Below are 16,387 nucleotides of genomic sequence, written 5' to 3'. Positions count from 1 at the left end.
ACCAATTTAACTCTCATTTTACTTTTTTAAAAACTGGATACAGACACAAATCACAATGTACAATGTGATAAGTTTAGCAACAATAGATGCCTTTCATCCAGTTTCCCTTGTGATCATCCCAGGTGTTGTTTTAGATAGCCAGAGAAGCAGAGGCTCTTTCAGGGCTGCAGTAAAAGTCTCCTCATCCACAGAGAGTTTTAGGCATGCTGGGAGCAGAAAGTCTTTTCAGTTATCCTAAAAGGAAAAATGGAAAAAATTCCACAAGTTATTTTCTTTTGTCCAGCCAATATAGCTGTATCTTCCTTCAATTTTCAGTCCCAGGTGTCATATGGATTGAACAAAATTGTAAAGGTAGCTCTTTAGAAGAGAAGGTCTATTTCTTCCTCAATCTAGTATTTGTGTAATATGCATAGGTATCAAAATAAAAGATAAGGAATTTTCATCAGGAGAATTTTATGAAAATGTTTGAAGAAATAAAAAGGGAAATTTACGGCATCTTATCCTTGAATAAAGAATGTGTTGCTAATAGCTAAAAATGTACTACAATGAGAGGGGGCATTTGGCAAGACACCTCTAAGGGCACCCCCATTCCATATAGAAGAGCCTACATTCATGTATCAACTCTACTTTCCATCCAGCTTCCTATTAATGCACACCCTGGGAGGCAGAAAGCAATGGCCTAAGTGCTTTTGTCCCTGCCACCCATGTTGGAGAACCAGAAAGAGTTCCAACTTCCTGGCTTCAGCCTGACTCAGCCCTAGTCCTGGCTGTTGTAGGCATTTGAGGAGTGACCCAGTGGATGGCAGATTCTCTCTCTCTCTCTCCACCTTTCTAATAAATAAATATAATGTTAATGTAGCACAATAATTATGATAGTATTTTTTTCTCCCCATTTCTTCTACTGCTAACACCATGAATGTGACCCTACCCAGCCTGTTGCTACCTTTACCATCTCAGGAATATTGCTGACATTGTTCTCTTGAAGGACACCAATGACTATTTCACCTTTTTTACCCTATTTTATTGCGAAGCTTAGCACATAAACAAAATTATATAAAACCAACATAAACATTGATAAACTGTCAGCACTTCAAAAGCATTCCCTCATACCCTCTCCCTGTCACTGAGCCCTCTCTCCTCCACAAAAACGATCTATTGTCTTACGCCTAAAACTAGAGTTATTTTTCACAATATTTTGTGATTGGACTCATGCATCTGTCATAATACAGAATTGTGCCTAGTTTATTTCTTTAGAGTTCTGCTGGTGAGATTCAGTCACACCACTGCCTATAGTGATACTTCATTCATTTTCATTGCTGTATATATTTGTATTGCATAACTGTTGCACAGTTTATCTATATTACTATTGATGGACATTTAGGTTGTTTAGCTATAATAAGTAATGCTGCTATGAATAGTATATATATATATCCTCCTAATTTACATTTGTACTCACGTCTGTTGGATAACTAAGAGTAAGAGTTCAAGACCATAGAGTGTACATATATCATAACTAATATATAATTAGCAATTATACTGATTAATGCTTCTAACCTAGTATAAGAAAGTATCTGTGGCGCCGCAGCTCAACAGGATAATCCTCCGCCTAGCAGCGCCGGCACACAGGGTTCTAGTCCCGGTCGGGGTGCCGGATTCTGTCCCGGTTGCCCCTCTTCCAGGCCAGCTCTCTGCTGTGGCCAGGGAGTGCAGTGGAGGATGGCCCAAGTGCTTGGGCCCTGCACCCATGGGAGACCAGGAGAAGTACCTGGCTCCTGCCATCGGATCAGCGCACTGCGCTGGCTGCAGCGTGCCGGCCACGGCAGCCATCGGAGAGTGAACCAATGGCAAAGGAAAACCTTTCTCTCGGTCTCTCTCACTGTCCACTCTGCCTGTCAAAAAAAAAAAAAAAGTATCTGTAATAGCTGGCATTATAGTATAGCGGGTAAAGCTGCCACCTGTGATGGCAGCATCCCATGTGGGTTCCAGTTCGAGTCCCAAATGTTCAACTTTGAATCCATCTCCTTACTGTTGTGCCTGGAAAGGCAACAGAGGATGGCCCAAAATGTGGGCCCCTGCACCCACATGGGAGACCTGAAAGATGCTCCTGGCTCCTGGCTTTTGGCTCCAGCCCCGACAGTTGCAGCCATCTGGAGAATGAGCAAGTAGATGGAGGATCTCCATCTTCATCTCCATTTCTCACTCTCTCCCTCTCTCTCTCTCTGTAAAGCATTCTTTAAAAAAAGAAAGTGTCTGTAGCTTTATGATGAGTCACTATTATTTTAGCCATTTGAGGGTTCATATTGTTACTCTTAGGAACCATAATGTGTTATTTGCCAATTAGTAGAGCACTGTTCCATATATTTATGGGTATTTGGATATATTCTATTATGAAATGTTTGTTCAACTCCCTTACCTATTTTTTACTGATCTGCGGTGGTTCTTTGTACAGTCTTCACATTTTCTTTTTGTTATTTACTTATGATGCAAATGGGTACTGCCACTCAGTGACCTGTTTTTTATTTTATTCATAAAATATCTTTTTTTAATTTTTTAACTTTCATTTAATGAATATAAATTTTCAAAGTACGGCTTATGGATTACAATGGCTCCCCCCCATAACGTCCCTGCCACCCGCAACCCTCCCCTTTCCTACTCCCTCTCCCCTTCCATTCATAAAATATCTTAATTTTGTTGTTTTATTATCTATTGGCAGTCTTTTCTTATTTATTACATTTGAGAATCATTTTCATGAAATCTTTGCCTGGAGATTTTAAAGATATTCCCTTATCTTAGCTTTTATAATTTTATGTTTCTATCTTTCACATTTTGATAAAAAATCTAACTGAAATTTATTTTTGTGTATTATATGAAATAGAGTTAAAGTGTAATTTCCTTCCAAGGACAGGCATTTATTAACAGATTGTTCTTTGCCCAACATCCTTTAGTGTTGTCTTTGATGGAAGTGAATTGTTCTATTACTAGAAAATCTATTCTATTCCTTGATTTGGTTTTCTTTATGAAAATGTCATGTTGTCTTAGTACAGATTTAGAATAGATCTTGAAACCTGCTAACACATGTTCTTTCAAAAAAAGATTAATTTTTTATTTATCTGAAAGGCATATTTAGAGAAAAATAGGGAGAGACAGGGAGAGAAAGAAATCTTTCATCTATTGGTTCACTCCCTTAGATGATCACAATGGTCAAGGCTGGGCCAGGTTGAAACCAGGAGCCTGGAATTTCATCCAGGTCCACTACGTGGGTGGCAAGGACCAAAGCATATGCACCATCACCCTCTGCTGCTTTCCCAGGCACATTCACAGGGAGCTGGATCAGAAGTGGGACAGCTGGGATTCCAAGATGGCAGATTAGAGAGCAACATTCTATACAGGGCTAAAGATAAACAGTGAAGAGAAAATTGTAAGAAATGTACTCTCAGGAGAGAATTGGAGAGAAAATTACACTGGAAGTCCTACAGGAGTGGGAAAGATGGCATGGACTATGCGGAGGGCACAGACTCACAGCAGAACTAACTCCAATTCTTCTCTAGCTATGCAAAATAAATGAAAGGGAGGGAATCCTCCTAAACTTCTATGAAGACACAACACCTTAATATATAAATCTGAAAATTATGCAACAGAGAAAGAGAACTATAGACCAATATTCCTGATGAACATAGATGTAAAAAATCCTCAGAAAATATTAGCTAATAGAATCCAACAACACATCAGAAAGATCATTCATCTGGAACAAGTGGGATTTATCCATAGTATGCAACATTTGCAAATCAATCAATGTGACATATCACATTAACAAACTGAAGAAAAAAAACATTTGGTTATCTCAATAGATACAGAGAAAGCATTTGATAAAATACAACACCCTTTCATGTTGAAACCCTTAAGCAAATTGGGTATAGAAGTAACATTCCTCAACAAAATCAAGGCATTGCATAGCAAACCCAAAGCCAGCATAATATGAAAGAGTGAAAAGATGGAAACATTTCCCCTGAAATCTGGAACCAGACAAGGATGCCTGCTCTTACTACTGCTATTTAATATAGTATATATAGAAGTTTTACCCAAAGTCATTAGGGAAGAAAAATAAATAAAAGAGATACAAATTGGAAAGGAGGAATTCAAACTTTCCCTATTTGCAAATGACATGATTCTATATATAGGAGATCCAAAAGACTGTACTGAGAGACTACTAGAACTCATAAAAGACTTCAGTAAAGTGACAGGATATAAAATCAACATAGAAAAACCAATAGCCTTTATATATATGGGCAATGCCATGACTAAGAAAGAAGTTTTAAGATCAGTCCAATTCCTAATAACTACAGAAAGAATTAAATACCTTGGAATAAATTTAACCAAGGATGTCTAAGGCCTCTTTGATGAAAATTACAAAACACTAAACAAAGAAATAGAAGACATTAAAAATTTACATATCTTACATTTCCATGGATTGGAAGTTTCAACATTATCAAAATATCCATACTACTAAAAGCAATTTATAGATTCAATGCAATCCCAATCAAAATACCAATGACATTCTTTACAGATCTAGAAAAATGATGCTAAAATAGATATAGAAACACAAAAGATCCCAAAAAGCTGAAACAATCATTTTTGTTAAAGAGTTATTTATTCATTTGAAAGTCAGAGTTACACAGAGAGAGAAGGAGAAGCAGAGAGAGGTCTTCCATCTGCTAGTTCACTCCCCAACTAGCTGCAATGGCTGGAGCTGCACAGATCCAAAGCCAGGATCCAGTAACTTCCTCCACGTCTCCCATGCGGGTGCAGGGGCCCAAGAACTTAGGCCATCCTCTGCTGCCTTTCCAGGCCACAGCACAGAGCTGGATAGGAAGTAGAGCAGCTGGGACTTGAACCAGTGCCCATATGGCATCCTGGCACTGCAGGTGGAGGCTTTACCCATTATACCACAGTGCCAGCCCCACTAAAGCAATCTTATACAACAACAACAACAAAAAAAAAAAGCTGGAGGAAACACAATACATCATTTCAAGACTTACTACAGGGCAGTCAGAACCAAAACAGCCTGGTACTGGCACAAAAACAGACACATAGACCAATGAAACAGAATAGGAACTCCATAAATCAATCCATGCATCTAAAACCAATTTATCTTTGATAAAAGAGCTAAAACAAATCCCTAGAGCAAGGACAGTCTCTTTTTTTTTTTCATTTTTTATGTATTTTTTTTGACAGGCAGAGTGGATAGTAAGAGAGAAAGGTCTTCCTTTGCTGTTGGTTGACCCTCCAATGGCCGCCGCAGCCAGCGCGCTGCGGCCAGCACACCGCGCTGATCCAATGGCAGGAACCAGGTACTTCTCCTGGTCTCCCATGGGATGCAGGGCCCAAGCACTTGGGCCATCCTCCACTGCACTCCTGAGCCACAGCAGAGAGCTGGCCTGGAAGGGGGGCAAACCGGGACAGAATCAGGCGCCCAGACTGGGACTAGAACCCGGTGTGCCGGCACTGCTAGGTGGAGGATTAGCCTGTTGAGCTGCGGCGCCAGCCAGAAACCTATATCTTGTTACTTGTGATTAAATGAAAACTCTTCAAAAAATTTACAGAAGCTGCATATTAAGAAAAAAGCTGCATTTTTATAAATTTTGAACTAAGATAGACATTCTTTAATTTTATTTTCAACAAACAGAATCCGGCACCCCAACCGGGACTAGAACACTGTGTGCCAGCGCCACAAGGCGGAGGATTAGCCTAGTGAGCCACAGTGCAGGCCGGACAGTCTCTTTAACAAAAGATGCTTGAGAAACTGGATTTCCATATGCAGATGTATGAACCTAGAACCCCACGTTAGACCTTACAAAAAAAAAAAAATACCACTCAAAATGGATCAAAGACCTAAATCTATGACCTGATACCACCAAATTACTAGAGAACACTGCGGAGACCCTGCAAGGACTGACATAGGCAAGGATTTCTTGGAAAAGACCCCAGAAGCACAGGCCATTAAAATGAAAATTAACAATTAGTATTACATCAAGCTGAGAAGATTCTACATTGTAAAAGAAACACTCAGCAAAGTGAAGAGGCAACCAACAGAATGGGAGAAAATATTTGCAAACTATGCAACTGTTAAGAGTTAACATCCCAGGGCCAGTGCTGTGGTGCAGTGGGTTAAAGCCCTAGCCTGAAGCGCCGGAATCCCATATGGGCACTGGTTCTATTCCTGGCTGCTCCACTTCCAATCCAGCTCTCTGCTATGGCCTGGGAAAGCAGTAGAAGATGGCCCAAGTCCTTGGGCTCCTGCACCCATGCGGGAGAGGCTTCTGGCTCCAGGCTTTGGATCGGCACAGTTCTGGCAATTGCGGCCGTCTGGGGAGTGAACCAACAGATGGAAGACCTCTCTCTCCTCCTTTCCTGTCTCTATGTAACTCTGACTTTCAAGTAAGTAAAATAAATCTTTTTAAAAAAAGAGTTAACATCCAGAATCTGTAAAGAGCTCAAGAAATTCAACAACAACAAAGCAAACAAAAAAAAAATCCAGTTAAGAAATGGACAAAGAACTTGAATAGGCATTTTTGAAACAAGGAAATTCAAGTGGCTAACAGACACTTGAGAAAATGCCCAGGATCACTAGCCATCAGAGAAATGAAAATCAAAACCACAGTGAGTTTTCACCTCACTCCAGTTAGAATAGCTCTCATACAGAAATCAATAAATGACAAATGCTGGCAAGGATGTGGGGAACAAGGTAGTCTGGTCCACTGTTGGTGGGAATATAAACTGGTTCAACCACTGTGGAAGACAGTATGGAGATATTTGAAATATGAATGTAGACCTACCATATGACCCAGCCATTCAACTCCTGGGAATTTACAAAACTAAAAAAAAAAAAATCAGTATGTGAAAGAGTTATCTGTACCTCCATGTTCACTGCAACACAATTTGCAATAACTAAGACATAGAATCAACCCAGATCTCCATCCACTGATGACTGGATAAAAAAATATGATGTATATACACGATGGAGTACTACTCAACTGTAAAAAAAAAAAAAATGAAACCCTGTCTTTTTCAACAAGTTAGTCACAAATGGAAACAATTAAACTTAGTGAAATAAGCCAGTCCCAAAAAGACAGAAATCGTATGTTTTCCCAGATCCAAGGTAACAAGAGAGTGCCTGAAATGTAATGTATTGGAGTGAAATAGACATTTTGAGAATCAATGATTGTTTATAACCCTTTTCTCTTCCACTGAAGAACAGTGTTTTGGTTTGTTTACTTTTATTTTCTTCCTCTTCATATTAGTTGTTGAACTCTTTTACTTAGAGTTAGGTTAACTATATGAGCATTAAGTATACTGAAAATAGATCACTATAAAAATTAAGAATGGGAATCTGAGAGGGAGGGGGAGTAAGGTTTGGAGCATGAATGGGAGGGAGTATAGGGAGAAAAGTGCCACCAAGTTCCTACATCTTTACATATGAAATATATGAAGCTTATATAATTTAAATTTAAAAAAGAATTAAAAATGGAACAGCTGGGCCTTAAACAGTCTCTGATAAGGGATGCTGACATTGCAAGCAATGACTTAACCTGCTGCACCACAACACCAGTCCCTCTCACAGCTTCTTTGCTTTGAATGTGCGTTGGCTATTATTGACCCCTTATATTTATATATATATACATTCAATTGCAGGGAAATTAGGGTATTTAGAATACTGAGTCATCGAGCCGGCGCCGTGGCTCAATAGGCTAATCCTCCACCTTGCGGCGCCGGCACACCGGGTTCTAGTCCCAGTCTGGGCGCCTGATTCTGTCCCGGTTGCCCCTCTTCCAGGCCAGCTCTCTGCTGTGGCCAGGGAGTGCAGTGGAGGATGGCCCAGGTGCTTGGGCCCTGCACCCCATGGGAGACCAGGAAAAGCACCTGGATCCTGGCTCCTGCCATCGGATCAGCGCGGTGCGCCGGCTGCAGCGGCAGCCATTGGAGGGTGAACCAACGGCAAAGGAAGACCTTTCTCTCTTTCTCTCTCTCACTGTCCACTCTGCCTGTCAAAAATTAAAAAAAAAAAAAAAAAAGAATACTGAGTCATCCAATCCATGAAAATGGTGTAGCTACTTATTTATTTCCTTTTACTTCTCTTAATATCTTTTCTGTAGAGATTTTACACAACTTTTATTAAATTTCATGTGAGTATGCATGCATAAAATTTTTTTATTTTCTATTTATTGGCATACATAAATTCTTTTGATTTTATATGTAGACATTGTATTCTGCAAATATGTTACTTTTACTTGTTACTTCTAATAATTCATTGGTAGATTCATATTTAGTTTTCTCCACATACAACTTTTTTTTTTTTTTTTTTTTTTTTTTTTTTGACAGGCAGAGTGGACAGTGAGAGAGAGAGACAGAGAGAAAGGTCTTCCTTTTGCCGTTGGTTCACCCTCCAATGGCCGCCGCGGTTGGCGCGCTGCGGCCGGCGCACCGCGCTGATCCGATGGCAGGAGCCAGGAGCCAGGTGCTTTTCCTGGTCTCCCATGCGGGTGCAGGGCCCAAGGACTTGTGCCATCCTCCACTGCACTCCCTGGCCACAGCAGAGGGCTGGCCTGGAAGAGGGGCAACCGGGACAGAATCCGGCGCCCCTACCGGGACTAGAACCCGGTGTGCCGGCGCCGCTAGGCGGAGGATTAGCCTAGTGAGCCGCGGCGCCGGCCCACATACAACTTTATTATCTATGATATGATAGTATTATTCCTTTCCTCCTATTTGTGAAGTACTTTTTTTCTCATTCTTACTTTTTGGCAGAAATTCTGGTAAAATGAGGACTAGATAAAACAATAGCGGGCATTTTTGTTTAAAATTCTAATTCTCAAAATTTTACTCTTGGATATAATGTTTTGTGCTTATTTAGTGTAAAAATTATTGACTTGATTATCAAAGTTTCCTTTTATTCCTCTTATGCTAAGTGTTTGAAGTATTATTATAAGTTAGTAAGTTTTATAAACTTTCAGTGAATCTTTTTAGAAGGAACAAAGACTATTCTCTATGTTTCTTTATGCTAGATTGATTTTCAAATGCTTAACCAACCTTGCATTTCTACAGTTATTGTACTTTGTTTTGGATTATAATTTATGTAAACTAAAATTCATCACTCTAAGTATACAATTTGATATAGTGTGGCAATAGCACACGGTCTTGGGACCATGGCCACACTCAACATTCAAATCAGCTCCACCAGCCTTGAAGGTTTCCTTATGATCTATGATCTGACAGCATCAAATTATTAGAGAACACTGGAGAAACCCTGCAAGATATAGGCACGGGAAAAGACTTCTTGGAAAAGACCCCAGGGGCACAGGCAGCCAAAGCCAAAATTAACAACTGTAATTACATCAAGTTGAGAAGTTTCTGTGTGGCAAAACAGTCAGGAGAGTGAAGAGGCAACCAACAGAATGGGAGAAGTTATTTACAAACAATGCAACTAATAAAGGATTAATAACCAGAACCTACAAACAGATCAAGAAACTCCAAAACAACAAAACAACCCATTTAAGAGATGGGCCAAGGACTTAAATAGGCATATCTCAAAAGAGGAAATCCAAATGCCCAACAGACACATGAAAATATGTTCAGGATCACTTGCCATCAGGGAAATGCAAAGCAAAACACGATGATGTTTGCCTCATCCCAGTTCAAATGGCTTTCATACAGAAATAAACAAACAACAAATGCTGGTAAGTATGTGGGGGAAAAGATACTCTAATCCACTGTTGGTGGGAATGCAAACTAATAAAGCCACTACGGAAGACAGTTTGGAGATACCTTAGAAATCTGAATACAGTCCTACCATACAACCCAGCCATCCCACTCTTCCAGTCTAGCTCTCTGCTTTGGCCCAGGAAGGTAATGGAGGATGGCCTGCACCCGCATGGGTGACCAGGAGGAAGCGCCTGGCTCCTGGCTTCAGATCAGCACAGCGCACCGGCCACAGTGCACTGGCCGTAGCGGCCATTTGCTAGGCAAACCAATGGAAGGAAGACCTTTCTCTCTGTCTCTCTCTCTCACTGTCTAACTCTGCCTCTCAAAAAAAAAAAAAAAAAAAAAAAGAACATTTTAAGTGCCTAACTGATCACAAAGATAGTAATAAGTGTCAAAAGGATCACATAAATAAGATCAAGTGTCTGCTAATAACATTAGATAGAATTTAAAAGGAGTTTATGCTTCAACACGGGAAACAGGACACACAGCAGAGTCATGGAATGACAAATGCCCTAAACAGCACTCTGGTCTCAGAATCAGCCCTTAAGACATTTGCATCTGGCTAAAAAGCCAGAGAGGCAAATGTTCCCTGAGCCAGCTGTCCATGGGTGTTCTACCTAAGCAGCTTCAGCCCTATAACCTATGATATGTTGTGAGGATGGGGGCACCTCACAGTTGTATGTGGATGCCCAGCCCCCGTCCATCCTCCCACCCAGGTTCAAAGTCAGTGGGGATCATGAATATTTCCCTCCACTAGAGTCTGTGGATCACATGCATACAAAAGAGCCACTGGCCAAATATTACCCTCTCCCCACCACTGCCACCAGTACTGCTGAGAAGACGGCATCCTGTTTTAGCCAGTTGCTGTGCACGTGCACAAGGGCTTCTGCCGCTGCCACCCAAACCCAAAGTGGCACCTGTCCAGCTGTGTGTTGGGCACCATCGTAGGGAGCACGGGTTGAGAGAAATGTGCTCCTTTTACTTCCACTGGGTCCACGGGTACCCACTAGCCCTTAGGGCTCCAGGCAAGACTCATGCCACACTCCTCCTCTGCCTATATCACCATGGGCTGCTGCATTCTGGTCTCACCTCCTTCTCCAAGCTGCTGCCTGCTCCAGCTCTTGGCTGCTGGATTCAGGTTTCGTGTCCATGTTCAGGCTGTGCATCCGCACCTTCAACACAGGTCCACAGTATTCCTATTCCTTCTGTGGAGTTTCCACCACAGTTTTCTTTCTAATTCTCCCCTGGGAGCGGATTCCCCACACTTTTTTTTTACTATGTTTCCCAATTCTAGCATAGTACCTCTTCCCTATTCTGCCATCTTAGAATCTTTCATATATACTACATTTTATTAATCCACTGATGGACAGTTAAGTTTATTCCATTCTGATTAGTGTTTCATTACTGATTTGTAGCTTAATTTCTCTGCACTCTGAAATTTTCCAAAAGATTTCAGTCCTTGGAGACTTTTTGAGCCTTGCTTTATGGCCCTGCGTGTGGTCAATTTATGTAAATACTGTTGTGCACTTCAAAAGAAAGTACATGTTACAACTTTTGTTATACTTTTAGATTTATTTGTATTTGTTTTATTTGAAAGGCAGCATGGTAGGCAAACAGGGAGAAAGAGAGAGAGAGAAAGAGAGAGAGAGATGAGAGGGAGAGAGAGATCTTTATCACTTATTCTCTTCCCAAATGCCAGCAATAGCCAAGCCTGGAAGAGAGAAGAAGTATTTAGTAATATCAGACTTTGATAGCTCATAAAGTCTACTATTATTTTTTGGTGACTGTTCATTTAACTTTGTTCATTTGTTCCTCACTTTCTTTAGACTTTATTTCTTCCTATAGCTCAAATTTTGAGCCTGAAAAATGTTCCTTCTGTTTGGTGTAGATTACTGATGATGAATTCTTCTAGGTTTGCTTATCACAAAATATAGCTTATCTATTTTTGAAAGGTATTTTCACCAGGTATGGAATTTTTGGCAGCAGTTATTTACAATGAGCACTATAAGTACTCTGTGGATAATGTTTTCCTCACCTTTTAGCTTTTGTTGGTTCTATTCTGAAGTCAGCTTGTCACTCTAATTATTGTCTCTTTAAAAGGTGTTTGGCTTTTCTTCCCTGAATGTTTTTTCCATTGTTTTCATTTTCATATTTTCTTATGACAGACTTGAGATTGTTCATTCGCTATTCTCCTGCTCAGGATATGTAGAAATGATGGAATACATGTCTTAATGTTTTTAGAAACTGTAGAAAATTTTCCTATTCTGGGCCTTTATCTCTTGTCCCTGCTCCAGGGGTTCCATCTCATTTTTGTACAATGTAGTCTATATCTCTTCTCTGTTCCCTAATTGTAATTCCACATATTTCAATCTATATTTTATAGCAGCAGACTTTTCAAGTGGTTCATTTTCATAGTTTCCACTTCTTTTGGCAAAACATTCAATGTTTTATTTTTATTTCCTGGAAGATATTAAACATGGCTATTTTAAAGTTCAAGTCTGAGAATATCAAGTTTTGGAACCCCTGTGGGCTTTTTCTTTTGTCATTTCTTTTGACTTTGATCTATTTTGTCTTGTCACCTTGTTATTTTCCATTGAATGCCAGCTGTTGTTTATTTGAAAACTGGAAAAATAATTGCAGAAATTGTAGAAATAACATAAATACTATGTTATTTTCCTCTAGAGAAAAAATGTAATTCTCCACAAACAACCTGGAATTTACTTGAATTCAATGTCAGGAATTAAGACCATTCAAAAAGTAGCTTTAATCCTGGTAAGCGTTGATCCACCTCAGTATACTCTGAACCCAGGATGTAACATTTTGGGTTCTTAACCCCAAGTGAGAAGTTGTACCAACTTTGGGCAATGGTTGTTGACCTCATTTTTTTTCTCCCTAGACAAAAAAGACTTTCAAAATCTCTGTCCAGTTTAAATTCTCAATTCTCTTCCAGATTTAACAAATACCTCGATGTAAAAAACAGCCCTCAGTGTTAGAGTTTTCTCTCTGAATGGTCAATCCAGCTGCTTCTCAAATAACTCCCTGATTTTCTCTAGCTCTTTCTTTTTTCCTTTTAATAAATAAAAAAATTAAAATTTGAAAAATATATATTATGAGTAATTCTTCCATATAATTCTCCCTAAAACATATTTCTCATATGACTCCAAATATTAAGAATCCAGTGTGCCCCCTTCCCATCTCTAAATGTCTTTGCCTAATTTCCAAAGTTATTTGTAATCTGTGATCATTTTACCTAACCAGGTTTCCAATACTGTATTCAATTGATACACTAATTAATAATTTTATTCAAAATACTTCATTCTGGGCTAGCATTGGATTCAGCAGGTTAAAATGCTGCTTGCAATACCTGCATTCAATATGAGTGCTGGTTCAAGTCCTGGCTGCTCCATTTCCAATCCAGCACCCTGTTAATGTATCTGGGATGGCTTGGGCACCTGCACCCACATGGGATACCCATATGGAGTTGCAGATCCCTAGTTTCAGCCTGGCCCATGCTTGGCCATTGAGGCCATTTGGAGAGTGAATCAGTGGGTGGAAAATCAATCTCTCTTGCACATGTTCTCTCTCTCTCCCAATATCTCTCTCTCCATCTATCTCTCTCTGTAATTCTGCCTTTCAAACATGTTTTTTAAAAAAATGCTTCATCCTGTAATTAATACACAGTTATTCTTAAGTGTTGAAATTTAACTGAAATGTGATCCCTGTTAAACATAAGAGTGGGGATAAGAGAGGGAAGAGATGTACAATTTGGGACATGCTCAAGCTGACTTGCCCCAAATGGTAGAGTTAGAAACATACCAGGGGACTCCAATTTAATCCCATCAAGGTGGCATGTACCAATGCCATCTCACTAGTCCAAGTGATCAATTTCAGCTCACAATTGATCATAATGAAAGGACTAAGAGTCAAAGGGAGCACATAAACAAGTCTAGTACCCACTAATACTAACCGATAGAATAAATAAAGGGGAGAGTGATCCAACATGGGAAGCGAGATACTCAGCAGACTCATAGAATGGCGGATGTCCTAAACAGCACTCTGGCCTCAGAATCAGCCCTTAAGGCATGCGGATCTGGCTGAAAAGCCCATGAGAGTATTTCAGGCATGGAAAGCCAAGACACTCTGGCAAAAAAAAAAAAAAACCCTAAATGAAAGATCTCTGTGAGTGAAATCCCAGTGGAAAGAACAGGTCTTCAAAGAAGGAGGTACCTTTCTCTGAAGGGAGGAGAGAACCTCCACTTTGACTATGACCTTGTCTAAACAAGATAAGAGTCGGAGAACTCAAGGGGCTTCCATAGCCTTGGAAACTCATGACTGGTGCATAGGGAGATTACTGATGCCATAAACAGGAGTGTCAATTGGTAAAGTCAACAACAGGAGTCACTGTGCACTTACTCCTCATGTAGGATCTCTGTCCTTAATGTGCATTGAGGCTTAATGCTATAACGAGTACTCAAACAGTATATTTCACTTTGTGTTTCTATGGGGGTGCAAACTGTTGAAATCTTTACTTAATGTATACTAAACTGATCTTCTATTAAAAAAAAAAGAAGAAATTAGCAATTCCCAACTTGACTCTCACTGGGATTAAACATGACAATAGGTCTGATCTGATTTCATCATCATTTAAAAAATCATCTATTATTTTTCACTTTATGTTTCTGTGTGGGAGCAAACTGTTGAAATCTTTACTTAATGTATGCTAAACTGATCTTCTGTATATAAAGAGAATTGAAAATGAATCTTGATGTGAATGGAAGGGGAGAGGGAATGGGAAAGGGGAGGGTTGCGGGTGGGAGGGACGTTATGGGGGGGAAGCCATTGTAATCCATAAGCCATACTTTGAAAATTTATATTCATTAAATAAAAGTTAAAAAAAATGCTTCATCCTTCCCACTGACAAACTATTTTCATTAATGACAAGTTCTCTCTTCCCACATACTTGGATTGTTTTTTTTCTTTTTTTTAATTTTTTTTTAAAAAACAGTATTTTTTTTTCAGACACTAAAAATTACTTTACACCAATAAGGCATCCATTCCTTAATAAAATCGTGTGTCCACTTATAATTGTGATTATATTTTTAGCATCATCAAACATGTAGCTTTCATTAAGTGTTTATATCTGTGATGCATGGCAATTTTCAGAGATTACTGATGCTTTCATATGGTTTTATCTTGTTTCTTTTTCTTAACTTTTATTTAATAAATATAAATTTCCAAAGTACAGCTTTTGGATTACAGTGGCTTCCCCCCTCCCCATAACTTCCCTCCCACCCGCAACCCTCCCACTCCCGCTCCCTCTCCCATCCCATTCATATCAATATTCATTTTCAATTATCTATATATACAGAAGATCAATTTATTATATATTAAGTAAAGATTTCAAGAGTTTGCACCCACACAGAAACACACAGTGTAAAGTACTGCTTGATTACTAGTTATACCATTGATTCACATAGTACAACACGTTAAGGACAGAGATCCTACATGAGGAGAAAGTGCACAGTGACTCCTGTTGTTGACTTAACAAATTGACACTCCTGTTTATGGTGTCAGTAATCACCCTAGGCTCTTGTCATGAGCTGCCAAGGCTATGGAAGCCTTTGAGTCCACAAACTCTGCCATTATTTAGATAGGGCCTTAAGCAAAGTGGAAGTTCTCTCCTCCCTTCAGAGAAAGGTACCTCCTTCTCTGATGGCCTGTTCTTTTCGCTGGGATCTCAGAGAGATCTCCCATTAAAGTGTTTTTTGTTTTTGTTTGTTTGTTTGTTTGTTGTTGCTTCCATGTCTTAGCTTTCAATGCCTGAAATGCTCTATTGGGCTTTTTAGCCAGATCCAAATGCTTTAAGGGCTGATTCTGAGGCCAGAGTGCTGTTTAGGGCATTTGTCATTCCATGACTCTGGTGTGTGTCCTGCTTCCCATGTTGAAGCATAAACTCCTTTTTAATTCTATCAGTTAGTATTAGCAGACACCAGTCTTATTTATGTGATCCCTTTGACTCTTAATCTTATCATTATGATCAATTATGAACTGAAACTGATCACTTTGACTAGTAAGATGGCATTGGTACATGCCACCTTGATGGTATTGAATTGGAGTCCCCAGGCACAAATCTAACTCTACCATTGGGGCAAGTCCAATTGAGCATGTGCTGAACTGTACATCTCTAGTGCAAGGAAGTTCTCTGTGACTACATAGTAAATTTTCAGCAAATGTAATGTTGATTGAAGAAACAAGGAAAAGAACTTGTAAGAAGTTTCCATATAAGTATTTCTATTATTCTTCAAAATTTTCAACCATTTTGAGCATTGTTTTATTACAAACCAGGTGTACAGTTGCAAAGCAAATGGATTTCACACTACAGAGCCTAAGGATGACATCAGAGCTTGTATGGGCTAGGGTAACTTGTCATCATTTATGATGAGGATTGGTAATATTTAGGATATTGTTTGCATTGCATAGCATGTGTTACAGTAAATATTTAACATGAGTTTCTCTCTCTCTCTCAATAAAAAATAAAAGTCAACTTAGTAGATCACAATCCAGCAGTGTGCGTCACAGAAGTCCTGACTCCTGGGCAGAGTCACGGTACTCTCCAGTTCACCTTCTGGGTGGT

At 39.5% G+C, this 16,387-nt stretch overlaps 1 long non-coding RNA gene across 1 annotated transcript in view; it reads right to left on the bottom strand.

Annotated features, from left to right (window-relative positions):
- The window catches only part of LOC127482995 (uncharacterized), a 54,427-nt gene continuing 38,040 nt past the window's right edge, over positions 1 to 16,387 (bottom strand). Inside the window, exon 3 of the long non-coding RNA XR_007908991.2 lies at positions 1 to 234. This is a non-coding gene — a long non-coding RNA (uncharacterized lncRNA). The remainder of the gene's footprint in view (positions 235 to 16,387) is intronic.

The sequence above is a fragment of the Oryctolagus cuniculus genome, chromosome 4 (genome assembly GCF_964237555.1).
Source record: "Oryctolagus cuniculus chromosome 4, mOryCun1.1, whole genome shotgun sequence".
Taxonomy (NCBI): Eukaryota; Metazoa; Chordata; class Mammalia; order Lagomorpha; family Leporidae; genus Oryctolagus; species Oryctolagus cuniculus.
Note: the sequence above shows the minus strand (reverse complement) of the source record. Positions and strands in the feature narration are given on the sequence as shown.